Source organism: Jaculus jaculus, chromosome 5 (assembly GCF_020740685.1).
Source record: "Jaculus jaculus isolate mJacJac1 chromosome 5, mJacJac1.mat.Y.cur, whole genome shotgun sequence".
NCBI classification, from domain to species: domain Eukaryota; kingdom Metazoa; phylum Chordata; class Mammalia; order Rodentia; family Dipodidae; genus Jaculus; species Jaculus jaculus.
In genome coordinates this window covers 70,513,175-70,540,693 of record NC_059106.1, presented here as the reverse complement: position 1 = coordinate 70,540,693, position 27,519 = coordinate 70,513,175, and the positions used below count along the sequence as shown (strand labels likewise).

The 27,519-nt window shown below is 41.3% G+C and overlaps 1 pseudogene; it reads left to right on the top strand.

Annotated features, from left to right (window-relative positions):
- Positions 1-26,720, top strand: part of LOC101614131 — a 73,568-nt pseudogene extending 46,848 nt beyond the window's left edge.
- The last annotated feature ends 799 nt before the right edge of the window (positions 26,721-27,519 follow it).

Genomic DNA, 27,519 nt, shown 5'->3' with positions numbered 1-27,519 from the left:
TTGTTCCACTCAGGGACTGGGTGCTTTGGATAAGGATGTGGGGATCTGGGTGGGGAGGGATTGACAAAAGGAGTGAAAATGGAATATTATTTTCTTGATGATTTTTTTTTGTTTGTCGAGAAATAACACATTTTCCCCTAATCTTTGCTTCTTTAGAGACTCTTACATTCCTAAATATACAAAACATAATCATCTCCTCAGCAAATCAAGTCATACATAATGCATCTGTATTGGCACCTTGAATAAAGATATGGCAGACATGAGTCTCAAATGTGCAGATGAAAAAAGCTGATAGGAAGACTCACAATGGGCGAACAGGGCGCAAGAGAGCGCCTGGCTGCTCTTTCTGAGCCAAGAAAGAGGCTGTGGGAGGAACTGCATGCGCCACCCTAGGAAGGCTTGTGGATGCTTCCTGTATGCCTCTGTGAGTTCTCTCTGAGATACTGGGGAGAATGGCTAAGGCTGGTGGCTGGAGCTGGAGAGAGGTCATTAATGTAGAAGAGAATTTTAAAAGATTTTCAGGGCCGGAGAGACATGGCTTAGCAGTTAAGTCACTTGCCTGCAAAGCTAAAGGACCCAGGTTCAACTCCCTAGTACCCACGTAAACCAGATGTACAAGGTGACAAGGTTCGTTTGCAGTGGCTGGAGGCCCTGGCACACCCAATCTCTCTCTATCTGCCTCTCTCTCTCTCTCTCTCTCTCTCTCTGCTTCTTTCTTTCCCTCTCAACTTAATAAATAAAGCAAATATTTAAAAAATATTTAAAAAAATAAAGGGGTTTTTCAGACTACTCGCTAGTGAAGGTTTTCATGGATGCTTTGGGGATACACAGCAATAAATTTGGGAATCTACCTAATACACTGCTCTGGAGCCAGGGCTGGAGAGATGGCTTAGCAGTTAAGGTGCTTGCCTGCAAAGCCTAAGGACCCATGTTCCACTCTCCAGATCCCACCTAAGCCAGACACACAAAGGTGAGTCAAGTAAAAGGTCATGCATTCCCACTAGGTGGCACAAGCATCTGTAGTTCTATAGCAATGGCTAAGGCCCTGGCATGCCAATTCTCTGTCTCTCTCTCTCTCTCTCTCTCTCTCAATACCTAAAAATAAAAATTAAATAAATAAATACAGGGAGCCAGCTAAGGAGATGACTTTGTCTGTAGAAGTCCTTCCGTGCTTGCGTGAGGACCTGAATTCAGATCCCCAGCACCCACGTCTATACCAGGCATGGTAGTGCAGACTTATGATCCCAGCACTGGATCCCTGGAAGTGAGAGGTCCTGACTTAACACATAAGATGGAGAGCAACAGAGGGAGACCTCTGATGTCAGCCTCCAAGCTCCACATATATACACATACATACACACTACACACACATGGAAAAGAAGTCACCAAGGAGCCAGACATAGTAGTACACACCTGCCTTCCCAGCACTGAGGCAGAAAGCTAAACCAAACTACTCAAAGGACTATGAAATCAGTTGAAGGGGGCTCTACCTATGTTGGGGACAAACAAGATATATACAAAAGGACAACAAGGGCTGGAGAGATGTCATAGCAGCTAAGGTGCTTGCCTGCAAAGCCTAAGGACCCGGTTGGATTCTCCAGTACCCACAAAAGCCAAATGCAAAGGTGGTACATGTGTCTGGCATTTCTTTGCAGTGCCTAGAGGCCTTGGTGTGCCATTAGCTCTCTCTCACACGTGCTCTTAAATAAATAAACAAAAAGGGGTGCAGTCATGTTGGCTCATGCCTCTGATCTCAGCACTCAGGAGGTGGACATGGGAGCGTAGAGAATCTGAGGCCATTGTGGGCTCCAGGGAGAGAGCCTGTCCACAACCAATACAATAACAAACAGCCCAAAGCCACCAGGGATGCTTAGCTTGCAATACATGTAGATCTTTGCAGATTTGTAGATCTGTTATATGAAGAAAAATTTCATGCTGTGTGGCTGGCCGTGACAGGAAGTATTGGAGATCATTGGCCCTGGATACCATCAAGTCTCCCCGCTCACTCTTAGGTGCACATCAAAGCTGACAAAGGCAAAGTGTGGCTTCTGAGCTAAGATTAGCGTTCCAGACTCCCGGGTCTTTTTCATCCCAGTGAGAAACTCTTAAAGGAAAGGTCATTAAAGATGAAACTCATTTCCTCCTTTGTCAGCATCCCTAAACTAGTGGAAAGTTCTATAACCTGTGAGGTTCTATATAGATACAAGTTGTTATTATTATTGCTTATGGTATCAGCTTCCATTTTTGACCTCTCCTTACTCAACATCGTTACAAAATGCTTGGGAAGGTGCATTGATTTTCCTATAGCAAACATTTGGGGGCAAACAGGGAATAGATTTGATGGTTTTAAAAATAAGGCAGGGCTGGAGAGATGGCTTAGCAGTTAAGCGCTTGCCTATGAAGCCTAAGGACTCCGGTTCGAGGCTCAATTCCCCAGGACCCACATTAGCCAGATGCACAAGGGGATGCACGCGTCTGGAGTTCGTTTGCAGAGGCTGGAAGCCCTGGCGTGCCCATTCTCTCTCTCTTTCTCTCTCGCTGTCACTCTCAAATAAATAAATAAAAATAAACAAAAATTTAAAAAAAGAATATTAAAAAAATAAGGCAAATTGGGGGCTGGGAAAATGGCTTAGCTGTTATGGTATTTGACTGCGAAGCCTAAGGACCCAGGTTCGATTCCCCAGGACCCACATAGGCCAGACGCACAACGGGGGTGGGGGCATGTGTCTGGAGTTCATTTGCAGTGCCCATTCTCTCTTTTTCTCTACCTGTCTCTTTCTCTCTCATAAACAAATAATTAAAATATTTTAAAAAATAATAAGGCAAATCATGCTAGACATGGTGGTATATGCCTTTAATCCCAGAACTTGAGAGGCAGAAGTAGGTGGATCACCATGAGTTTGAGACCACCCTAGACTACTACATAGTGAATGGCAGGTCAGTCTAGGCTAGAGAGTGAGACCCTATCTTGAAAAAACACAAAATAAAAAATAAAAATAAGGCAAATTTAACATGATGAAATCTAACCATATGAGTGTTAAGTGAAGGCATTTCATGTATACAGCCAATGACTATTAGCAAAATCTGTGACCATGGGACTTCAACTGCCTTGGAAGTTGCTAGAGCTTTGATATGGAATGTACCCCAAAGGCTAATATGCATCCAAAGCTCGATCCTCAGTTTGTGCTATTAAAAGTGGTGGGAATGTTAAAAGGTGGTATCCATTGGGAGGTTTTAAGTCACTGGAGGTGTACCCTCAAAGAAAATGAAGAAATGATTCTCCTGGGGGCTGAGGAGATGGTTCAGTGGCTAAAGGCACTCATTTGTTTGCAAAACCTGCTGAACAAGGTTCAATTCCTCAGCATCTATGTTAAGCCAGATGCAAAATATGGCACAGACTCAGGACTTCCTGTTAAGATGGCAGCATAGGAACCACACCAAACCAGCCTAGAGGAGAAAAAGCCTAAAACAACCCAGAAAAATACAGACTTCTACTAAAAAGAAAGTTGCATAAGAAATTATCAACTGCAGTAGAGAAGTAGGCGAGATTGAGAGCTGCTGGAGTCCACAGAAGTGGGCAGAAGCAGCTCCAGCAGCTGCGGAACCAGGTCCGTGTGGCCACAGCCACAAGGCTCAGACTGAGCTGCAGGAAGGACCAGGTGAGGAGATTCTACGCTCACAGTAGCCTGCTTGCAAATTCAAGAAACACTGGAGAGATGGCTTAGTGGTTAAATGGTTGCCTGTGAAGCCTAACAACCCTGGTTCAAGGCTCACTTCCCCAGGACCCATGTTAGCCAGATGCACAAGGGGGCGCACAAGTCTGGAGTTCGCTTGCAGTGGCTGGAAACCCTGGTGTGCCCATTCTCTCTCTCCCTCTCTTATCTCTCTCTCTTTCTCTCTCTGTCACTCTCAAATAAATAAAAATGAACAAAAATTTTAAAAAAAGAAAAAGAAACATGAAGGGAGGATGGCAGGGACCAATGGAGCAGCTCGTGAAGAAGAGGATCATGAGGACCAGAGGGAGAACTTCAGCCACCATCCACAGTTTACCCTCCCCCACTGCTGGCACAAGTGCCAGCAAGCACTGGAGACCTGGGGAAGGGAGCTCACCTACACAGCATCCATCACAGGTGATCAGAGCAGTGACCCGCTGACCCAGCCAGTCTATCTGAGCTCATAGCACAGCAAAGAGGGACCCAAGCAGGAGCACAGCATAGTTGAGACCAAAACAATCTCAAAAGATAACTGGGGCTATACCAGGTCAGTACCCACCAAATAAGCCTGGTATATAGGCTTGAATCGGAAGTACTAATTGCACCTTCCATGTCAGGGTAAATTATATGTTAAATATGATGGAAGGTTGTATATGCCTTTCTTATTTAAGCTATATTTTGGGATTGTTATTTGTTGCTTCCTGATTTATAGTGCCTTTGTTTCCTCTATGTTGTTCATTAGGGAAGGGTCTCACTTAGTCACAAGCTGACTTGGAATCCTCTACAGACTAGAAATCTTAGCCTCCCAATAGACAGGATTAAGGGTGTGGGACAACACACATCCTTAGGGACTGTGACTTTGTTGGAGGATCTGGTTGTCATAATACCTACTCATGCATAAATACTCTGTGCTGTTTTTCATTTGATGTGTACATTGTTTAGTTAAATTTTAAAATCTGCCTGTATTTTGTGCCACTCAGCCTACTTGAATACACTTATAGCAGGCAAACCCAACACCTGGGGTCAGTTTTGTAGATACTCTGAGAGTCTTAAGAGCCACACCTACCATGCTAAGCTACTACATTTAAGATATATAATATCAGATTAATTGATACATCTAATAATACTGAAGACAATTAGGAAATATAAGCATTAAATTAATCCAAGAAGCAAAAAGTGCTACATTATAATACAAGAAACACAAAAAAACCAAGGCAATGTGAATCCACCAAAAAGTATTAATGCATCAGAAATGACCTCCAGTGAGAATGATTTAGAGGAAATTCCTGAGAAACATTTCAAAAGAATGTTTATAAATAGCCTCAAAGAAGTCAAAGAGGAAATCAAAGGAATCAAAGACACACGAAACCAATTTAATGAAATAAGGAGGTCAATACAAGACATAAATGAGGAAATAGAGATAATAAAAAAAAAAGCCAGTCAGAAATACTAGCATTGAAGAACACAATCAGTGAAATTTAAAACTCTGTAGAAAATCTCACCAGTAGAATGGATTAAGGACAGAACAGAATATCTAAACTAGAAGACCAGGTGGCAGATCTAATACAGTCCAACAAAGAGGAAAAAAAAAAAAAAAACTAATAGGAAAGTATGAATGGGAATTTCAAGATATTCAGGACACTGAAAAGATCAAACATAAGAATTCAGGGTATAGTAGGAGTCAGAATTTCACTCCAAAAACATAGTAGGTGTTTTCAACAAAATCATAGAAGAAAATTTCTCCCAAATTGGGAAAGAGATGCCAATGCAGATACAGGAAGCCTCTAGAATGCCAAATAGACAAAACCTGAAAAGAACCTCTCCTTACCATATTATAATTAAACTACAAAACATACAAACCAAAGAAAATATATTGAAAGCAGTTAGAGAGAAAAATCAAGTCACATACAAAGGCAAGCTCATCAGGATCACAGCAGATTATTCAACATAAACTTTAGAAGGAAGAAGGGCTTGGAATGATGTATTCTAAGTTCTAAAAGATAACAACTGTCAATGAAGGTTACTTTATCCTGCAAAGCTACCCTTTCAAATAGATGGAGAAATAAGGACATTGCACAACAAAAGCAGGCTAAAGGAATATTTGAAGACAAAACCAGCTATAAAGAATATACTTGACAGGATCCTCCATGCTGAAGAGAAAAAAAAGCTCACATATAAGGAACCTGGAAAAGACAAACCATACTCAAATACTATTTATTACAAGAGAGCAAAGGTAAAACTGGAAGAACTACAAAACAAGAAAAATGGTAAAAATAAATATATACCTTTCAATAATACTCTTAATATCAACAGCCTCAATGTCCCAACCAAAAGACATAGGTTTTCAGGCTGTGTTAAAAAGCAGGATCCTTCAATTTCTTGCCTCCAAGAAACTCACCTTTCTACAAAGAATGGACAGTATCTTAGGGTGAAAGGTTGGTAAAAATTATTTCAAGCAAATGGGCCTAGAAAACAAATAGGGGTTGCTATCCTAATATCTGACAAGGTAGACTTCAATCCAACATTAGTTAGGAAATAAAAGGAAGGTCACTTTATGTTGATTAAAGGAACACTCCAATGAGAGGACATTACAATCCTAAATACCTATGCACCTCACATGGGGGCTCCCAACTTTATCAAACAAATGCTATTAGAACTAAGGTCACAGATAACACCAAACATAGTTGTAGTGGATGACTTCAACACTCCACTCTCATCAATTGACAGGTCATCCCAGCAAAAACTAAACAATGATGCATGTGGATTAAATGAGATCATAGAACAAATGGGCCTAACAGATATATACAGGATATTTCATCCAAATGCTACAGAATATACATTCTTTCCAGCAGCACATGGAACATTCTGTAAAAGAGACCATATATTAGGACACAAAGCAAATCTTAACAAATACAGGAAAATTGAAATAATTCCTTGCACTCTATCTGATCACAATGGGATCAAAGTACAAATCAGTAGCAAGAAAAGCTATAGAGCATATACAAAATCATGAAACTAAATAATACACTACTAAATGATGAATGGGTCAATGAAGAAATCAAAACATTCATAGAGTCAAATGATAATTAGAACACAATGTACCAAAACCTTTGGGACCCAAGGAAGGCAGGCCTAAGAGGGAAATTTATAGCTTTAAGTGCCTATATTAAGAAATTAGAAAGGTTGCAAGTAAACAACTTAATGCTTTACCTTAAAGCCTTGAGAAAAGAAAAACAAGGCAAACCAAAAATCAGTAGACAGGAAGAAATAAAAATTAGAGCAAAAATTAATGAAATAGAAACCAAAAATCAATCCAAAGAATCAATGAAGCAGAGTTGGTTCTTTGAAAGGATAAACAATATTGATAAACCTTTAGCAAATCTGACCAAAAGGAAGAGAGAAGAAACACAAATTAATAAAATTAGAGATGAAAAAGCAACATCACAACAGATACCAGGGAAATTCAAAAAATCATAGGGACATACTATAAGGGCATATGCTCCACTAAGTTTTAAAATCTGAAAGAAATGTATGATTTCTTTAAGTTATATGGCCTACCTAAATTAAATCAAGATGAGATTAATCACTTAAATAGACCTATACTACAAGTATGGAGATCAAAGCAGTTATCAAAAATCTCCCAACTAAAAAAATTCCAGGTTCAGATGGATTCACTGGTGAATTTTACCAGACCTTCATGGAAGAAGTAACACAAATATTTCTTAAACTTTTCCATAAAATAGAAAACGAAGGAATCCTACCAAACTCCTGGTATGAAGCGAGCATCACCCTCATACCAAATCCAGACAAAGATGGAACAAAAAAAGAAAATTACAGACCAATCTCCCTCAAGAACATAGATGCAAAACTTCTGAACAAAATATTGGCAAACAGAATATAAGAATATATCAGAAAAATCAATCACCCCAACCAAGTATGCTTTATCCCAGAGATGTAGGTATGGTTCAACATATGCAGATTGATAAATGTAATACACCATATAAATGGACTGAAAGACAAAAATTACATGATCACTTCATATGCAGAAAAGTATTTGACAAAAGTCAACACCCCTTCATGAAAAAAGTCCTACAAAGACTGGGAATAAAAAGAACATATCTCAGTATAATAAAGCCTATTTATGACAAACCTACAGCCAACATAATACTAAAAGGAGAAAAACTAGAAGCTTTCCCACTAAAATCAGGAACAAGACAAGGGTGTCCACTGTCTCCACTTTTATTTAATCTAGTACTGGAAGTCTTAGCCATAGCAATAAGGCAAGAGACACATAAAAGGGATCCAAATTGGAAAGGAAGAGATCAAGTCATCATTACTGCAGATGATATGAATCAGTGCATAAAGGACGCTAAAGACTCTGCCAGCAAACTGTTATAGCTGATAAACACCTATAGCCTTATAGCAGGGTACAAAATAAATACACAGAAATCAGTAGCCCTCCTATATGCGAACAACAAACACACAGAGGATGAAATCAGAGGATCATTCCTGTTCACAATTGCATCGAATAAATAAATAAATAAATAAATAAATAAATAAATAAATAAATGGCTAGAGAGTTGGCTTAGTGATTAAGCACTTGCCTGTGAAGCCTAACGTCCCAGGTTCAAGGCTCAATTCCCCAAGACCCATGTTAGCCAGATGCACAATGGGGCACACACGTCTGGAATTTGTTTGCACTGGCTGGAGTCCCTGGCACGCCCATTCTCCCCACCCCACTCTCTCTCTCTCTCTCTCTCTCTCTCTCTCTGACTATCCCTCTCAAATAAATAAAAATAAACAAAAAAAAGTAATGTGCCTTGGAATAAACCTAACCAAGGAAGTGAAGGATTGCTATATTGAAAACTTTAAAATACTCAAGCGAGAAATTGCAGAAGACACTTGGAAATGGAAAGACATACCTTGTTCTTGGATTAAAATAATCAATATTGTGAAAATGGCAACCTTACCAAAAGCAATCTACACATTTAATTCCAATGGCACTCTTCATGAAATAGAAAAAATATTCCAAAAATTCATCTGGAAGAACAAGAAGGATATCTAAAACAATTTTGAGCAACAAAAATAAGGCTGGTGGTGTCACCATACCTGATTTTAACCTATACTACAGAGCCATAGTAATGAAAATAGCATGGTGCTGGCACAAAAGCAGACATGTAGATCAATGGAACAGAACAGAGGTCCCAGATGTAAGTCCAGGTAACTATAGCCACCTGATATTTGACAAAAATGCCAAAAATACTCATTGCAGAAAAACAGCCTGTTCAGCAAATGGTGCTGGGAAAATTGTATCTATATGTATCTATAGAAGGATGAAAATACATCCTTATGTCTCCCCATGCATAAGAATTAAGCCCACCAGCCAGGCCAATTGAGCCAATGCATGCAATAGTGGCACATCCATCATGGTGAAAACAAACTTCCCTCTAATTGGATTGGAGGCCCGCTCCATGGGAGGGAATACATCCCCAATACTGAAAACTTAAAACAGGGGTAATCATGAGCCCTAGAAGTGTAATATCTTCTGCTGTCTCGTTAAATGTATATACTATGCTTATCAAACTGCTCAGTAAGCACTTCTCTTAATGTTCATACCCTTATATTAATGCTATTCTCACTTTTGGTAGAGAATCTTCTCTTTTCAGATGGCAGTGACCTTGGGATGACTCAGAAGACATCATGGTGCTGACAAGAAGTGACAGGAGTGCTCAGCACTACAATATCTCTATCACACCTTCCAAGGCTCATAGTCCATTGCGGAAGATGTAGCAGAAAGAATGTAAGAGCCAAAGGAATGATAGGACTCATTACAACTTGCTCCTCCTAGACGCAAAATGGCCTGGATATCCATGACCTCACAGTGCCTGACACTATCTACATAAGATCAAATAATAGGAGGAAATGATGATGATATCAAAATAAAAGAGAGATTGATTGAGAGGAGAAAGGAATATGATGGAGAATGGAGTTTCAAAGGGGAAAGTGTGGGGAGGGATATTGTTTATAATCATGGAAGTTGTTATAAAAAATAGTAAATAAATAAAGAGAAACAAACAGAAAAAAGAACTAAGTCCAAATGGATCAAAGACCTTAATATCAGACCTGGAACTCTGAAACTGTTATAGGAAAAAGTAGGGTAAACCCTTCAACATATTGGTATTGGCAAAGACTTTCTGAATATAACCCCAATTGCTCAGGAAATAAAACCACAGATTAACTGCTGGGACCTCATGAAATTACAAAGCTTTTGTATAGCAAAGGACACTGTAAATAGAGCAAAGAGACAACCTACAGAATGGGAGAAAATCTTTGACATCTATATATCTGGTAGAGGATTAATATCTAGGATATACAAAGAACTCAAAAAATTAAATAAGAAATCAAGCAACCCAATTAAAAAAGCACTATGCAGGCCGGTGGGATGGCTTAGCAGTTGAGGTGTTTGCCTGCAAAGCCAAAGGACCCAGGTTTGATTCCCCAGGACCCATGGTAGCCAGATGCACAAGGGGGCACATGTATCTGGAGTTCATTTACAGTGGCTGGAGGCCCTGGTTCACCCATTCAATCTCTCTCTCTCTCCCTCTCTCTCTCTCTCTCTCTCTCTCTCTCTCCCTCTCTCTCTCTCCCCCCATCCCCGTTTCTCTCTCTCTTCCTCTTTCTCTGTTAAATAAATAAATAAATGAAATGAAATATTGGGACTATAAAGATGGCTTAGTGGCTAACAGATTGCCTGGGAAGCCCAAGGACCTCAGTTCAAGGCTCAGTTCCCCAGTACCCACATAAGCCAGATGCACAAGATGCATCTGGAGTTCATTTGCAGTGGCTGGAGGCCCTGGTGCACCCATTCTCTCTCTCTCTCCTCCTCCTCTTACTCTTTCTGTCTGTCACTCTCAAATATATAAATAAAAATAATTTTAAAAAAACTTCAAAGAATCCATAAATAAAATATTAAAGGCATGCACCATCATGCCAGGCTAGGAGACTTAAAAAAAAAAAAGGGCTATGGAGCTAAATAGATAGTTCTCAAAAGAAGAAATATGGATGGCATATAAACATCTAAAAAATGTTCTACATCCCTAGTCATCAGGGAAATGCAGATTAAAACTACATTGAGATTCCATCTCAATCCTATCAGACTGGCTACCATCATGAAAACAAATGACCATAAATGCTGGTGAGGATGTGGAAAAAGAGGAACCCTTCTACACTGTGGGTGGGAAAGCAATCTGGTCCAGCCATAGTGGAAATCAGTGTAGAGGTTCCTGAGACAGCTGAAAGTAGATATACCATATGACCTAGCTACAACACTCCTATGCATATAACCTAAGGACTTCTCTCACTACCCTAGAGATACTTGCTCAACCATGTTTATTGCCACTCTATTCATAATGGCTAGTAAGTGGAACCAGCCTAGATGTCCCTCAACTGATGAGTGGATAATGAAGATGTGGCACATTTACACAATGGAGTTCTACTCAGCGGTAAAGAAAATGAAATTATGAAATTTGCAGGAAAATGGGTGGATCTGGAAAGTATTATACTTAGTGAGGTAACCCAGGTCCAGAAATGTCACATGTTCTCTCTCATATGTGAATCCTAGCTACAGATGATTGGACTTCTATGTGAGTAGGAAGAAAAGTCAGTAGCAGAGGCCAGTAAGCTAGAAAAGAGATGCAAAGGGAATAGAAAGGAAGGGAAGGGGACTTATATATGTAAGTAGAACAACAGATTAATGGGGGTGAAAAGGCCTAGGGGATGTCAGGGGAAGAGATTGAGTAAAGGAAAGGTGGAAGGAGGGCTAATCAAAATCCAAGAGGGTATAAATAAGTCATATGGAAACATACCTTTTTTGGACAATGGAACACTCAGGAGCCATAGATTGTTACTAGAAAATTCTCAGTGCTAGGGATGGGGTATTTTCCAGTGAATTGTTGGCCAGGGAGGTCCCTGATGCCCTCAAAACATTATAGGCCATTGCTGAGGGCCTTGGTTTCCCACCAGGAATAGATGGTAAGACCCTATTGCTGAAGACTCCACATACTTGGGCTGCAAGGCCACCAAGAAATCCTGCTGGAGTTGAGCTGAAAACCTCCTCCATGTAGGCCAGCTGACAGAAAGCTGGAAAAAGCCATGCTACATGCAGCTCAATGGGAGAGAAATCACCAGTGAAGATACTCAACATTGGACACTGCAAGCTTTTTACTTGGCCAGCCAGACCAAATGAGCCAATGGGTGCAATAGTGGCACATCTGTTATGGGGGAAACCAACTGCCCTTTAATTTGACTGAAGGCCCTCTCCATGGGAGGGATTACATCCCTGATACTGAAAACCTACAACAGGAGTAGTCATGAACCCTAAGGGGGTAATGTCTGCAGGTGTCTGGCTAAATGTATATACTGCGCCCACCAAATTGCCCAGTAGCACTTCTCTTAATGTTCATACCCATATATTAATGATACTTCCACTTTTGGTTTAAGAAGCTTCTCTTTTCAGATGTCAGTACCTTGGGATGACTCAGAAGGCACCATGGTGCTGAGAAGAAGTGACAGAGGTGTGCTCAGCACTGAAATATCTCCGTCACACCTTCCAAGGCTCAGGGTCCATTTCAGAAGAGTTGGCAGAAAGAATGTAAGAGCCAAAGGAAGAGTATGACTCATTACAATGTGCTCCTTCAGTCACAAAATGGCCTGGATATCCATGGCCTCACAGTGCCTGACACTACCTACACAAGACCATCATAATAGGAGGAAAAGATGATGACATAAAAAAAAAAGAGAGAGAGAGTAGCTGGGCGTGGTGGTGCACACCTTTAATCCCAGCACTTGGGAGGCAGAGCTAGAAGGATTGCCATGAGTTTGAGCCCACCCTGAGATTACATATCCAGGTCAGACTGAGCTAGAGTGAAATTCTACCTCAAAAAATCAAAATAAGGGCTGGAGAGATGGCTTAGCGGTTAAGCACTTGCCTGTGAAGCCTAAGGACCCCGGTTCGAGGCTCGGTTCCCCAGGTCCCACGTTAGCCAGATGCACAAGGGGGCGCACGCGTCTGGAGTTCGTTTACAGAGGCTGGATTCCCTGGCGCGCCCATTCTCTCTCTCTCCCTCTATCTGTCTTTCTCTCTGTGCCTGTCGCTCTCAAATAAATAAATAAATAAATAAAATTTTTAAAAAAATCAAAATAAGTAAAATAAAAGGGAGATTGATTGAGAGGGGGGAGGGTATATGATGGAGTGTGGAATTTCAAAGGGGAAATTGGGGAAGGGAATTGCCATGGGGTGTTGTTTACAATCATGGAAGTTGTCAATAAAAATAAATAAATAAAAATTTAAAAAATATGGCACAAACATCTGGCATCTGTTTGCAGTGGTACAAGAGCCTGGCATGTGCACGTGCACAACACACACACACACGCACACACACACACACACACGGTACAAATGATCATTTAAAGAGACATGCTTCTCGGACTCCATTAGCATTTCATCGTGTGTGCAGGAGGAGTGCCGGGAGAGACATCACAGTAGAGTTAGCACCAGCTGAAAGAGAAGGGGAGTTCCTGGACAGGGTGGGGACAGAAGATAAAGATGCCACTAGGAGGGCATTGTCACCAAGTTACAGTATGCTCACGTATGAAAATTCTCAACAAAGAAACAGAGAGCTAGGGAGATGGCTCAGAGGTTAAAGGCACTTGCTTGCAAAGCCTGCCAACCTGGGCTTGGTTCCCCAGTACCCACCTAAAGCAAGATGCACAAGATAGCGCATGCATCTGGAGTTCCTTTGCCATGACAAGAGGCCCTGTTCTCTCTCTCTCTCTCTCTCTCTCTCCCTTCCCCCTCCCTCCTTCCTCGCCATCATAAGGTGGACATTTTCTCCACCATGCACCCTTGCCATGACATGCTGCCTCACCACTCTAACCAAACATGCACTGGAACCTCCAAAGGTATGAGCCAGAATAAACCTTCGATGGTGTTTATTTTAGGTCTTGTGTTGTATGATGGAAAGCTGACTAACGCAGAAGTTAAACCTTGTCAACATTTGTCAAACCATGGTTCCAACAGTGTCCTTGCTATGATCACAGAATCTGCAGAAGTCCACAGTCCCTCCGCTCTGCCTGGCACCTTGTGTATTTCCCCGTGGGCTTCCCTGCATCTATTAGACATCTCTGCTATGAAAAGAGGCTAAAGAAGAGAGCCATTTCACTTAAATAGCAGAAGATGACCAAGAGTTTTCATTATCAACTGAGGTGTACAAAGGCTAAGGATTATCAGTCACCTCTGGCTGCTCTAACAAAATAATTCAGACTGGGTGGTATAGTTGTCCCTGGTGTCTCTTCTGGCCACAAATCCTATCTGATTAGGGACCCACCCCAGGACTTCATTTATTCTTAATTATTTCCTTAAAGACCTTATATCCAAATATCGTTACACGAGAGGGGTTAGGACGTAAATAAATGTAGAAGTCACATAATTCCATCCCTATAAAACTGTTAGGTAGGAAAGACAGGCTCACTCTGTGATACTCTGGAGACAAAATGATGACCATTGCAAAGCTAGTTCAAGCCAGGCGTGGTGGCACACACCTTTAATCCCAGCACTCAGGAGGCAGAGGTAGGAGGATTACTGTGAATTTGAGGTCAGCCTGAGACTACATAGTGAATCAGGTCAGCTTGGGTTAGAAAGAGATCCTACCTCAAAAAATAGAAAAGGAAATTTTAAAAAAAGCTAGTTCAAGGACTGGGAGATGGTTCAGTGGGTATAGCTCTCACCACACACGCATGCATGCCGGAGTTGATCCTCAACGCCCAGGTCAGTTCCGAGCATGTGGTACATTCATGTAGTCCTGGGACCCAGGAGGTGGAGACAGAAGGTTCCCCTGGGCTTCCTGGCTAGCCAGACTGGCTGCATCAGTGCACTGTAGGTTCAAAGAGAGACTCTGTCCCAGTGAGTAAGGTGGAGTGATTAAGACCCACAACTGATGGCAATCTTTGGCCTCCTCATACACATCCACACACATGCACGTACCCCTGCGTGCACACACATGCACCTGCAAACATATATGCATGCATGCAGGTTGTTTGTTTGCTTTTGTGATTCTGGCACAAACTAGGCTTCCAGGCAAACACTGAGCTAATATGAGAGTCAAGTTCTCTATCATTTTGCATTTTAGAAGCCAGTGGCCACCTATCAGCTCCTTCCCAGGATCCGAGGGCCAAGAGGGCCAGTGAAATGGAATCCTGGACCCTCTGAGTCTGAGAAATTCTATGATGCCTTTGGTAGTAAAGTTGTTTTAGTTTTTATTTTAGTTTTTGAGAGAGAGAGAGTGAGAGAACAAAAGAGTGATCACGGGCCTGTCAGGGCCTCCTGCCACTACAAATGAACTCTAGACACATAGGCCACTTTTTGCATCTGGTTTTACATGGGTTGTGGGTAATCAAACCCAGGCTGGCAGGCTTTGCAAGGAAGCACCTTTAACTGCTGAGCCATCTTCCCACCCCCTTGTTTTACCTTGTAAGGGAAGTTCAAAGAGTTCAGAAAATTCCACCACACAAAACTTCTGCAAATTAATGCAGTAATTCCAGCCACCCCAGGGGACCTCCCCTTCTCCCACAGAAGTGCTCCGCTTTTCCCATGGACACACCTTGGTCAGCATTCTTCCCTTGCGTATCTATCTAGCCTAATCCTACACGGCCCTGCTACAGTCGCTGAAGACTGCAAGCCAGGCAACTATCGCCTGTTCTCGTTAACTCTGCCCTGGCAACAGCTGTGGGGTAACTGATTCTAGCAGAGCTGAGGGTATGGGGGAGGGTAGGGGACTGAGTGAGTGCGGGGACACTGTACCTCCAAACCCCACTGGTCTGTTAGGTGTTAGCTGAGGTGAGGAGTTAGATTGTTCCTTGAGCCCCCAGCCCTTCCACCAGATACCTGGTACTACCATAAGTTGGGGGAGGAGAGCAAAGGTCAAATGTTGCCATATTTTGTATCTTAACCAAACGTGTTAAAGACTCGATGGAACTATTGGGAGGTGGTGGAACTTCAGGGGTCAGTGATTCATAAGGGAAGTCCTTGGGTCACTGGAGACATGCCTTCAGAGGACTGTGGAACTCTGATCTCGACCCCTTCCTGCTCTTTGCTTCCTGGTAAGTGAGGTGAGTGCTTTGCTCCATCATGTGTTCTCACTGTGATGCGCCATCTGGCCCCACCAGCTCAGAGCAACAGGGCAAGCCAACAGTCAGCTGGAACCTGGCTGGGTCAGTGATCATCTAAACCATGGTCTCGATGGTTCTCAACAGCTCTATGTCTTTCTGATGAGTTCTTCTGGGGCAAGGGTTGCTGGGAGAAACTCTTGGCACTGTGTACCATAAATGATTTAAAGGACTTATGTTACACTGGGAATAAGAGGTAATGGGGTTGAGGAGATGCCTCCATGGTTAAAGGCACTTTTTTGCAAAGCCTACTGGCATGGATTCAACTCCTATGCCAGCATGTAAATTGGATACAAAAAGTGGCACAAGTGTCTGGCATTCATTGGCAACAGCAAGAGGCCTTGGCATGCCCTCCCACACACCAAGTGCAAATAAATTTGCCCAAATTTACAATCTAGGTGAGAGGCAAAAGAATTGTTAGATTAAGTTGTGAAAGATGGCTTATGGATTGGGGAGGCACCTCAGGGGGTAAAGGGCTTGTCACACAAGCATGAGGACCTGAGTTTGGATCCCCAACACCCACATCAAAACAGGGTGTGGTAAGGCCTGCCTATAATCCCCGCACTGGAGAGGTGGCGACAGAAGGGTCCCTGAGGCTTGCTAGCTCACTAGTCTAGCTGAATTGGCATGATCTGGGTGCAGAGCAAGATCCTGTTTCAGAAAATAAGGTAGTTGGAGAAGATACCTGACATTGACCTCTGGCATCCACACTTGTGCATGCACATGTTTGCACATGCATGTGCACATACATGCATGTGAACCTGCACACATGCATGGACACATGCATGTACCCAGACACAGTCATCTTATAGTGTTGCCATTCATTGACTTAAAGTCTCCTTAGGTGCTCAGTGAATGCCGCTCACCGCCATGGGCTGAAAGCAAGAGAAACTGCAACTCTGTGAGTGACTGACGCTCCTTTCATGCTCTCAAGGAACACAACCTGGAAACAAATGATTACACAAATGAATTTGACAATTGACACAAACTGAAGGAACAATTACCAGGTACCTGATGTGTGAAGAAAAAAAATCAAGTTCAACTAGGGGATTAGAAAAAGATTGATAAATATACTTTATGATTGGATAATATTAAACATCATGCAAAGGACTTTCTCATTCATGAAACTACTAAAATGAACAAACTGGAGATGAAGAATAACATATCCCTATTTTGCAGATAGGAAAATCACGTTCCCAAAAGGCTAATTAAAATTAAATTTCTCTTATTGCTGAGCATGTGTTTCCCTTTGTCTACTGACTGGCTGGTCAGCCAGTACTCTAGTTGACAAATGTCAGAAGCTCAACTCCAAACTGATGCGCGTACATCTCCCCTTCCTCCATCATTCTTCACTGAGGCTCCTTCGTTGTAACATAGCCATGCCAAGAAATTCTGACAATTCAATGACAGTAGAAGTGAATTCTGACAATTCGGTGATAAGAGAAGTAAGTAGAACCTTGTTTTTCCTCTACAGGAATTTTACTCTTGACTGTGAGCTTTCACTGCCAAAAGCACTTTGCCTCTCCTCATAAACTACTAGAAGAACATACAGATGTATAACAGTAAATTTTACAGACACTGGACAACAGAAAGCACAGGACTGTGGTCCAAGAGAGAAGGGAAATAAGCCAGGACAGCACAGTGGTGGCCTTTGCTCACTGCCGGAGGCAGGGGCCAACAAGAGAGGATACTATAGTTCTGCTGAATTCAGGACGCAAAACAGAATTGGAGCAGCAGATGCAGCTAGATTTTCTGAGGTAGAGACCAGAAAAGAGAAAGCTGCCTCCAGAGAGAGGTAAAGGGGTCCCAGTCTCTGGCTGAGTTCTAATCTGCGAATTATAGTGCGAGACTCTCAGGGCCACCCATGGAATTTCCACTAATCAGCAGGACACAAGAAGACGCTCAGGTCTTGTGTGCTGGTCTAGGCATAGATCATGGTTCCAACGCCAGGGTGAAGAGACCACAGCAGAACCCTGACAGACGCTGGCCTTTGTTGTGAGAATGAATTAGTCATGGAGGAAAGACCATTCTGGACCTGCAGGAATAAAGCTTACAAGAAATCCTAAAAAGAACCAAACAGACTTGACATAAATCAAAGTTTGAAACTCGTTAAAGAAAAACAATAACATCTAGCACAAGAAAGAATAACGCACCCAATATCTAGAATCCATCTAAAAATTATCAGGCAGATCTACAACACATAAGCATAACTTATAGCTATAGAAAAGATTCATAAAGGGCAAAAAAATCTAGAAATGATCAAATAATATGGGATTAAAAGAAATACCCTAGGAGCTAGAGAAATGGCTCAGCTGTTAAAGGTGCTTGCATGAAATCCTGATGGCCTGCGTTTGATTTCCTAGTAACCACATAAGCCAGATGCACAAGGTGGTGCATACATCTGGAATTTGTTTCCAAGAGCAAGAGGCCCTGGTACACCCATATTCATTCATTCATTCATTTATTCATTCTCTCTTGCCATCTTTGCTTACAAGTTAATAAATAAAATATGGTCCTTAAAAAAAAAAGAAAGACCCCACGGGCTGGAGAGATGGCTTAGCAGTTAAGTGCTTGCCTGTGAAGCCTAAGGACCCCGGTTCGAGGCTCGATTCTCCAGGACCCACGTTAGCCAGATGCACAAGGGGGCGCATGCGTCTGGAGTTCGTTTGCAGTGGCTGGAAGCCCTGGTGCACCCATTCTCTCTCTCTCTCTCTCTATGTGCCTCTTTCTCTCTCTGTTACTCTCAAATAAATAAATAAATAAATGAACAAAAAATATTTAAAAAAGAAAGGCCTTAAAATAGCTATTCTAAATCTTATAATTATGCTCAATGAGATAAAGTAAGGAAAATATGAATATAAAGAAAAATTGAAAATGTTTAAAAACGTCATATGAAACTTCCACAAATTAAAAGCATAGTATCTTAAATAAAAGGTAACGTAGGCCAGGCATGATGGAACACATCTTTAATCCCAGCACTTGGGAGGCCAAGGTAGGAGCATCACACAGGTTTGAGGCCAGCCTGAGACTCCATAGTGAATTCCAGATAAGCCTGGTCTGGAGTGAGACCCTACCTCAAAACAACAACAACAACAGAAAAAGAAAAAAAAATAGTAAAGTAGGTAAATTGAAGAAGAACAACAACAAAAATCAGTGGACTTACAGATGTACCAATTATCACCATATTTCAAATGATGTACAGAAAGATAAAAGTTAAAAAAACAAAAAGAACTTAGTGACTATGAGAAATAAAATTTTCTAATATTTCGGGTTCACCCCAACAGTGAAGAGAAGAGACAACAGGGGTGTGTGGGGTGTCGTGTGCAGTGTATGCACACGTGCAGATGCACTTGCTCCGCGTGTGCACTTGCAGAGGCTAGAGGAAGACGCAGGCATGGAGAAGTCGATTATTTTTCTAAATTTGATGAAAGATTTGTAGATCAAGAAGCTTATGGAATACCAAGAAATATGAAAAAACACAAGAGCCCGTAATAATCAAATTGCTTAAAGACAAATAAAAGAAAAAAATTAAAGCCTACAAAGACCAAGAAAATACCCTACTCCACAAAACCCTCAACATGATGACACAAATTGGGAAAAAAGACATGTACAAAGCAATCAAGAATGATGGCAGATTTCTCAACAGAAACATGCAAATTAAAACACCATGGAGCAACAACGTTTTAAATTTAAAAGTTATTTGGGGCTGGAGAGAAGGCTTAGCGGTTAAGGTGCTTGCCTACAAAGCCTAAGGACACAGGTTTGATTCCCCAGGACCCATGTAAGCCAGATGAACAAGGTGGCACCTAGGTCTATAGTTCGTTCACAGTGGCTAGAGGCCCTGGAGTGCCTGTTCTCTTCCCCCGCCATCCGTGTCTCTTTCTCTCTCAAATGAATAAATAAATAAAATATTTAAAAATAACATTTTATTGGTGTGTTGAGCATGTACACATGCAAGCGTACTGATCAATAATAAACGCAAACTAACACAGCAGGTTCGCATAGCCACCAGTCAAGTCAAAACACAGTGTGTCGTGTCACTAGTACTGCAGAGTTACTTACCATGACCCAAAACTATCTGTCATGTAAGCACTCTCTGGATTTCTAGTTCTGTGCATGAACCCTTTTTTATCCTTAAGTCAATAATTACTACATTATCCACCCTTTTCTCTCATTTGGTTCCTCTCATTCATTATTGTGTTTCTGGGATTTATCCCTCTTGGAGCATGTAGTTTTAATTCACTCATTTGTTAATAAGCTTTTCATTTTAGACAGCTTTATGTTTACAGAGAAGGTGCAGACAGTACAGAGAGGAGCCACATCTTTGCCATATTGAATGAAATGCTTCGCTATGCCCAAGGAAAAGGGCTTTTAAAAAATAAAGGCAAAGTAAGTACTTTTTTTTTTCAGGCACACAATAGCATAAAAATTCACCATTTGCATAAGATAGCTATGGGAAATAGTAAAGTCCTTCAAGCAGAAGAAAAATAACAAGTCTGGGTCTATATAGAGGAATGAAAAGCCCTCACACATTATGCATGTAGATGTAAGAGATTTTTGTTCTTACTTTTCAAAATTATCTTAAAAGATAATTGAATCTTCAAAACTAATGAACCTCTGGTTATAACAGGCATATAAATAAAATGCATGCAAACTCTAATACAATGATCAAGAATGCTTACAGTACATGTGAAGTGATCTAATATCACTTAATAGCAGCTTGAGCTGGTAATATTTATATATCTTCAAAGCACCCTATATAACAAAACAAAATATGGTTATGTAGCTAATAAGTTAAGATTGGTAATAAACTTTAAACATAAAATGATCTAAAATAGACAGGAAAAGAATAAAGAGAAGCAAAGAACAGATGGGATATAGACAACATTATAAAATGACAAAATACTAATCATATCAAAATTATATTAAATTTAAGGTGCCTAAAATAGTCCAGTTAAAATATAGAGATTGGGGCTGGAGAAGTGGCTTAGCAGTTAAGCGCTTGCCTGTGAAGACTAAGGACCCCAGTTCAAGGCTCGATTCCCCAGGACCCACGTTAGCCAGATGCACAAGGGGGCACATGCATATGGAATTCGTCTGCAGTGGCTGGAAGCCCTGGTGCGCCCATTCTCCCTCTCCCTGCCTCTTTCTCTGTCTGTCGCTCTCAAATAAATAAATAAAAATAAGCCAAAAACATTTTTTAAAAAAGATAGAGATTGTCAGCATAAGTAGAAACTAAAAGATGGGGAAAAATAAAAAGACCATAAAAACACTGTACAATACATACACACTACACACACACACCAAAAAAAAAAAAAAAGAAGAAGTTCGGGGGGAGGGAGGGTATTACCATGGGATATTTTTTATAAGCACGGAAAATGGTAATAAAAATTGTGAAAAGAAAAAAATAAAAAATAAAATTTAAAAAAAGGAAAAAAAAAGAAGTTCAACTGCCTATGTTAATATTAGATAGAGTGTTCAGAACAAATGATATTCCAAAAAGCCCTCCAAAAAGTGACAATTCATATTGATAAAATGGTCAATTCATAAAACAACATAATGTTGAAAGTTCTTGTAACTGTTGGTTTTGCTTCAAAATACATGAATATTAAGTTTGAAGTAACTAGAAGGAATAATAGAAAAATGTATAATTATAGCTAACTATGTTAACACGTCAATCTTTGTAATTAAAACAAGAAAACCCACAACAGCAATAAGACCTGAATGCTAATATCAAAATTTTGACTTAAATTATATTTATTAAATACCATACTTGGCAGTTGTATACACATTCTTTTCAAGTAAACAATGTCCACAAATATAGACCATATCTTGGGTCATAAAATAAGCAGCAATAAATTTAAAAGGTTAGAATTTCTGAAGGCACACTAAAATTCAACTAAAAATCTATGACAGAGACATCTGTATAACCTCAACATTTTGGAAAGTAATACTTTTAATTGCACATGAATTAAAGAAGTCACAAGAGATATTAGATATTATATTTAACTTAATGAAAATAAAACTTAGAAGATGAAATGGAAACATAACAAAATGTGCGAGAGGCAGATAAGTTAGTGCATAGACAAAGTTATATTAAAAAGTTTATACTGGGGCTGAGGAGATGGCTCAGTAAGTAAAGTGCTTGCTGCTTAAGCAAGAGGACCTGAGTTCAGATCCCCAGCATTGATGTAAAAGCCAGACATGTAGGCATGTACCTGTAATCTCAGAGCTGAGGAGGTGGAGACAGGTGGATTCCTTGGGCTTGCTGGCCCTGCTAGTGTAACCTAATCAAGGAGCTCCAGGTTCAGTAAGAGACTCCATTTCAAAAAATAAGATGGAGGGCTGGAGAGATATCTTAGCAGTTAGGGTACTTGCCTGCAAAGCCTAAGGACCCAGGTTTGATTCTCTAGTACCCATGCAAGCCAGATGCACAAGGTGGTGTATGTGTCTGAAGTTCATTTGCAGTGGCCAGAGGCCTTGGAATGCTATTTCTCTCTCTATATGCCACTTTCTCACACATAAATAAATAAGTACATAAAATATTGTTTAAAAACAAAACAAGATGGAAAGACTGAGAAAGACACCCAGCGTCCACATCTGACCTTAACACACACATACAAGGGCATACATACACACACACAAGCTTGTATTGAAAAGATGAAAAGTCTAAACTCAGCAATCTAAGCTTCTATCTTAAAGTACTGGAAATGGAACAATAACAATAATAATAGCTAAACCCAATTTAAGCAAAAAAAAAAAAAAGGTGGGGGGGGGACAGGAAAAATACTCACTGAAACTAATGTCTGTTAAAAAAAAAAAATCAACATTCAGGCTGGAGAGATGGATTAGCAGTTAAGGCATTTGCCTGTGAAGCCTAAGGACCCAGGTTTGATTCTCCAGGTCTCACATAAGCCAGATGCACAAGATAATGCATGCATCTGGAGTTCATTTTCAGTGGCTAGAGGTCCTGGCCTGCCCATTCTCTCTTTCTCTCTCTCTCTGAAATAATAAATAAAATAAAAAGTAAATCTTTTTTTAAAAAGCACACAAAATAAATCAATACTGGGCTGGAGAGAAGGCTTAGCAGCTAAGTGCTTGCCTGAGAAGCCTAAGGACCCAGGTTTGAGGCTAGATTCCCCAGGACCCACATTAGCCAGATGCACAAGGGGGCACACATGTCTGGAGTTCGTTTGCAGTGGCTGGAGGTCCTGAGGTGCCCAATCTCTCCCTCTCTCTCTCTCCCTCTCTCTTTCTCTCTGTGTTTGTTTCTCTCAAATAAATAAATAAAAATAAAACAAACAAAAAATTAAAAGAAAAATCAATACTTCTAGCCAAGTATGGTATTGTATGCCTTTAATCCCAGCACTTGAGAGACAGAGGTAGGAGGATTTCTGTGAGTTCAAGGCCACCCTGAGACTACACAGTGAATCCCAGGTCAGCCTGGGTTAGAGCAAGACCCTATCTCCAAAATAAATCAATATTTCTTATAAGCTCTGATTAAAAGGAGCAAGAAAAATAGTAAATAAGTCAAGGCATTGTAGGCATTGAAAGCATAAGAAGAAAATACTGTGAACAACTAATAACTTTGTGCAATAAGCAAGTCCTTGAAAGACACAAACCCTAGAAGTCCACTCAAGAGGAATGTGTGTTGGGTCAAGATACCAGCATTAGTGCTGTTCTCACTTTCCGTCAGCAAAGTTTCTGTTTGTTGATGGCAGTAATGACTGGGGAAACCCAAGACTCATCCAAGTGCTGGGAAGTGACAGTCAAGTGCTCAACACTAAATGAGACATGTTTGTCACACCCACCAAGGCTCAGGAAACATTGGAGAAGGGGTGGTGGAAAAAATGTAAGAGCCAGAACATGAGAGGAGTGCTTTGAAATGCTGTCTTCTGGACACGAAGTGGTGGCATTCATGATCTCACAGCAGCTGTTGTTATTGCACAATATTGGGTCCATCAGCATGGATGATGGAGGAGATAAAAAAAAATAGACAGTAAGAGAATGGAGAGATGGCTTAGCAGTTAAGGCGCTTGCTTATGAAGCCTAAGAACCCAGGTTTGATTCCCCTATACCCATGTAAGCCAGATGCACAAGTTGGCACATGTGTCTGAAATTTGTTTGCACTAGCTGGAGGCCCTGGTGTGCCCATTTTCTCTCTGTCTGCCTTTCTTTTTATTTCTTTCTAATAAATAAATGAAAAATAAAGTTTTTCCAAAATAAATACATTTTTTAATGGACATTAGATAGGAACTAGCTGGAAAAGAAGAATGGGGTATGTAGAAGGGGCATGAGGGAGTGGGGACAAAATACAATAATAGAAGAGGACTATAATCCAAGTACATTGTGCATGCGTATGAAAATTGTCAACAAACAAGACATGTGTCTTTAAAATTCCTTATCACTATTAAAGCGTTTTAATTTCTAGTTAAAATCCTTAAAGAGCACTCTAGACCCAGATAGCTTCACTGGTGAATTCTAAATATTTAATGAAGAAATAATTCCAATCTTACACAAACTCTTTCAGAAATATCAAATGGAGAAGTACTTTCTAATTTGTTCCATGTGGCCAACATTATCCTAATACTCAAATCTGACCAAGCTATTATAAGAAAACCACAGAAGAATATCTTTCATAATTAATAGATGCAAAAAGACTTAACAACGCACTAATAAATTTAATCAGGAATCAATAAAAGGATAGTGCCATAGCTAACTAGATTTTATTCCATAAATAGAAAACTGGTTTAATAGTTAATCAATGCAACCCACTCTATCAACAGAACTCAGTAGAAAGACTCTATGATCATCTCATAGATGCAGAAAAGCATGTGATAAAATTTGACAACCATCCCTAATTGAAAGATGTTCCACAAACTGGGAACTAAACAGCCCTTCAACAGCCTACTGTGGCAGCCAAGGGCCAAGTCTGTCATCCCAGCATTCAAAAGGCACAAGTGGGGGAATCATAAGTTCAAAGCTAGCCTAGGCTGTATAAGACCCTGTCTCAAAAGCAAACAAAAACAAAAACATCAACAACAATAAAAAAAAAAAAAAAAAGGGCTGGAAATGGTAAAGCATTTTCCTAGCATGCAAAAGGCCCTGGGCTTCATTCTCAGCACTGAAAAAAATAAAAATAAAAAAGCCAGAATTTTTCTCAACCTGATAAGGGGCATCTATTGAAAAAAAAAAAAAACAGAGCTAACATCATGCTTAATATTGTAAAATTGAATGTTTTGCGTCTTAGATCAGAGACAGAGCAAAGATGGCCTTTCTTACAATTTTTATTCAACAGCGTACTGTAGGTTCCAGCCAGTTCAATAAGACAAAGTAAATGTTACATGCAAGAGCATGTCTGAGCTGCAGAAACAGTATGCTAAGTCAAAGAAGCCAGGCAGGGAGAATCCATATTCTAAGACTGTGTTTATATGAGATTCTGGGGGGAAAAAAAAAGTAGTGCTAGGATGCAGGCTAGTTTCTCTTGAGGCTATGTCTGGGGTAGGGATGGAAAGGCCTGGCATGCTGTCTGTCTTGGTAACAAGGATGGTGGCATGGCAGGAGATATTTGACAAAATCCCTAAGGCACTTTGCAGAGGCGTCAATGTAAAATGCCCCCATAGACTCAGGAGTCTGCACACTTCCCCCCCAGCTGGTGGTGCTGCTCCAGAAGGTTCTGGAACCTTTGAGTCGTAGAGTCTTGCCAGAGGAAGTGTGTCGTGGGGACGAGCTTTGAGGTGTTACAGCCTAGGCAGTTTGCTGCTCTCTCTCTACTCCCTTTTTTTTTTTTTTTAATATTTTTTTTGTTCATTTTTTATTTATTTATTTGAGAGCTACAGACACAGAGAGAAAGACAGATAGAGGGAGAGAGAGAGAATGGGCGCGCCAGGGCTTCCAGCCTCTGCAAACGAACTCCAGACGCGTGCGCCCCCTTGTGCATCCGGCTTTTTTTTCCTCTACTCCCTTTCTGATGTGAGAGTGCAGCCCAGCCTCAGGCTGGTCTTACCACCCCTGCCGCAACAGACTTCCCTCGACACTGTGAGCAGAATTAACCCTTTCCGTCCTTAAGCTGCTTCTGGTTGGCTATTTTGTTCCTACCAACAAGAAAGTAATGGATGCATACTTCAAGAAGTTAAACCTCAATAATGCCAATTTAACAATTTTGTAAAAATGTCCCCGTCCCCTTCCCGCCCCTCCCCGGGGAACGGATAAAGCCTACAGCAACTTCCTTGGATCCAAGAAGAGACATCAAGAACTGAAGTTCTGGGGCTGGAGAGATGGCTTAGCAGTTAAGCACTTGCCTGTGAAGCTTAAGTACCCCGGTTTGAGGCTTGATTCCCCAGGACCCACGTTAGCCAGATGTACAAGGGGGCGCATGCGTCTGGAGTTCGTTAGCAGTGGCTGAAGTCCCTGGCATGCCCATTCTCTCTCTCTCTCTCCCTCTTTCTCTGTCTGTCACTCTCAAATAAATAAAAATAAACAAAATAATAAAAAAAAAAAAGAACTGAAGTTCTGGAAGCCATCCCCTGGGTGGCCACCCAAGAGGGAATTTACTTTGGTCATCAAGGCACATGGCCAGGCTCTTTACTAGAACTGTGAGGTCTGCATGCTAAGCAGCATGCCTGCTCCAGGCATAACTGGCTTCAGGGGCTCAGCCAAATGCCCTGGATTCCTGAGTCCTGTCTCTTGCCCGCTGTTACGCCTGTACTCACAGCCTCCATCGGCTCTCAGCTGGTGTCCAATGAGAAGGTGGCTTCGTCTCCAGACACCACAGCCAAGCCATGATTGGCCAGGTCTGAGGGGAGTACTCCATACACACGTTTGCAAATAACTCCCCAGCAAGCACACTCTGTGGGCAGGAAGGGAAGGGTTCCTTCAAGGAAATCTGAGAGGCAGGGATGAGAGGCAGGAGTGGTCACCAGAGGGCTACTGTAGCCAACAGCTGTATTAGTTCCCTTGAAACTGTAAGTGGAATTAACCCTTTCCTTGGATCACTTTGGATTAATGACTTACCCACTGTCACCAAGTAAGTGACAGGGGCTGCAGACTACCCTCCAAGCAGACCATAAATAAAGGCCACATTTCAGTTACCTTACCACTGGCACAGAGCTTCCATCCTTAGCTCTTGGCATGATCTTTCGGTTTTAATTTGTCTACCCTCAACCGTGGCTAGGGAGAGCTTACCAACGAACACTGTAGCAGGAAAGACCAGGGCTTGAGTTCAGATATGTCTAAGGAGGAAACACAATGACATAATACGTCCTAAGGCTGGCACCCTTACTGAGCACTCACATGTTCGATGCAGTACCAGCCCTGCCTCCCAAACTCTGATCCCAGCTCTAGTACAGTGGTGGATCTTGCACACATCCCTTAACCTGACCCATCCTCAGAGTGTCACCTGTAAAATGTGAGACACAATACCTCCCAGGGTTATGAGGACACATGGTGACGTTGTGTGGGAAAGGACAGCCACAGCTCAAGCATAATCAATGGGCACCTCACAGAGCTCTTCCATCACCTCCCCACACCCAACTCTAAGTGGAACCTTGCAATGGCACCCCAGCTTCCATGTCAGCTTCCAACT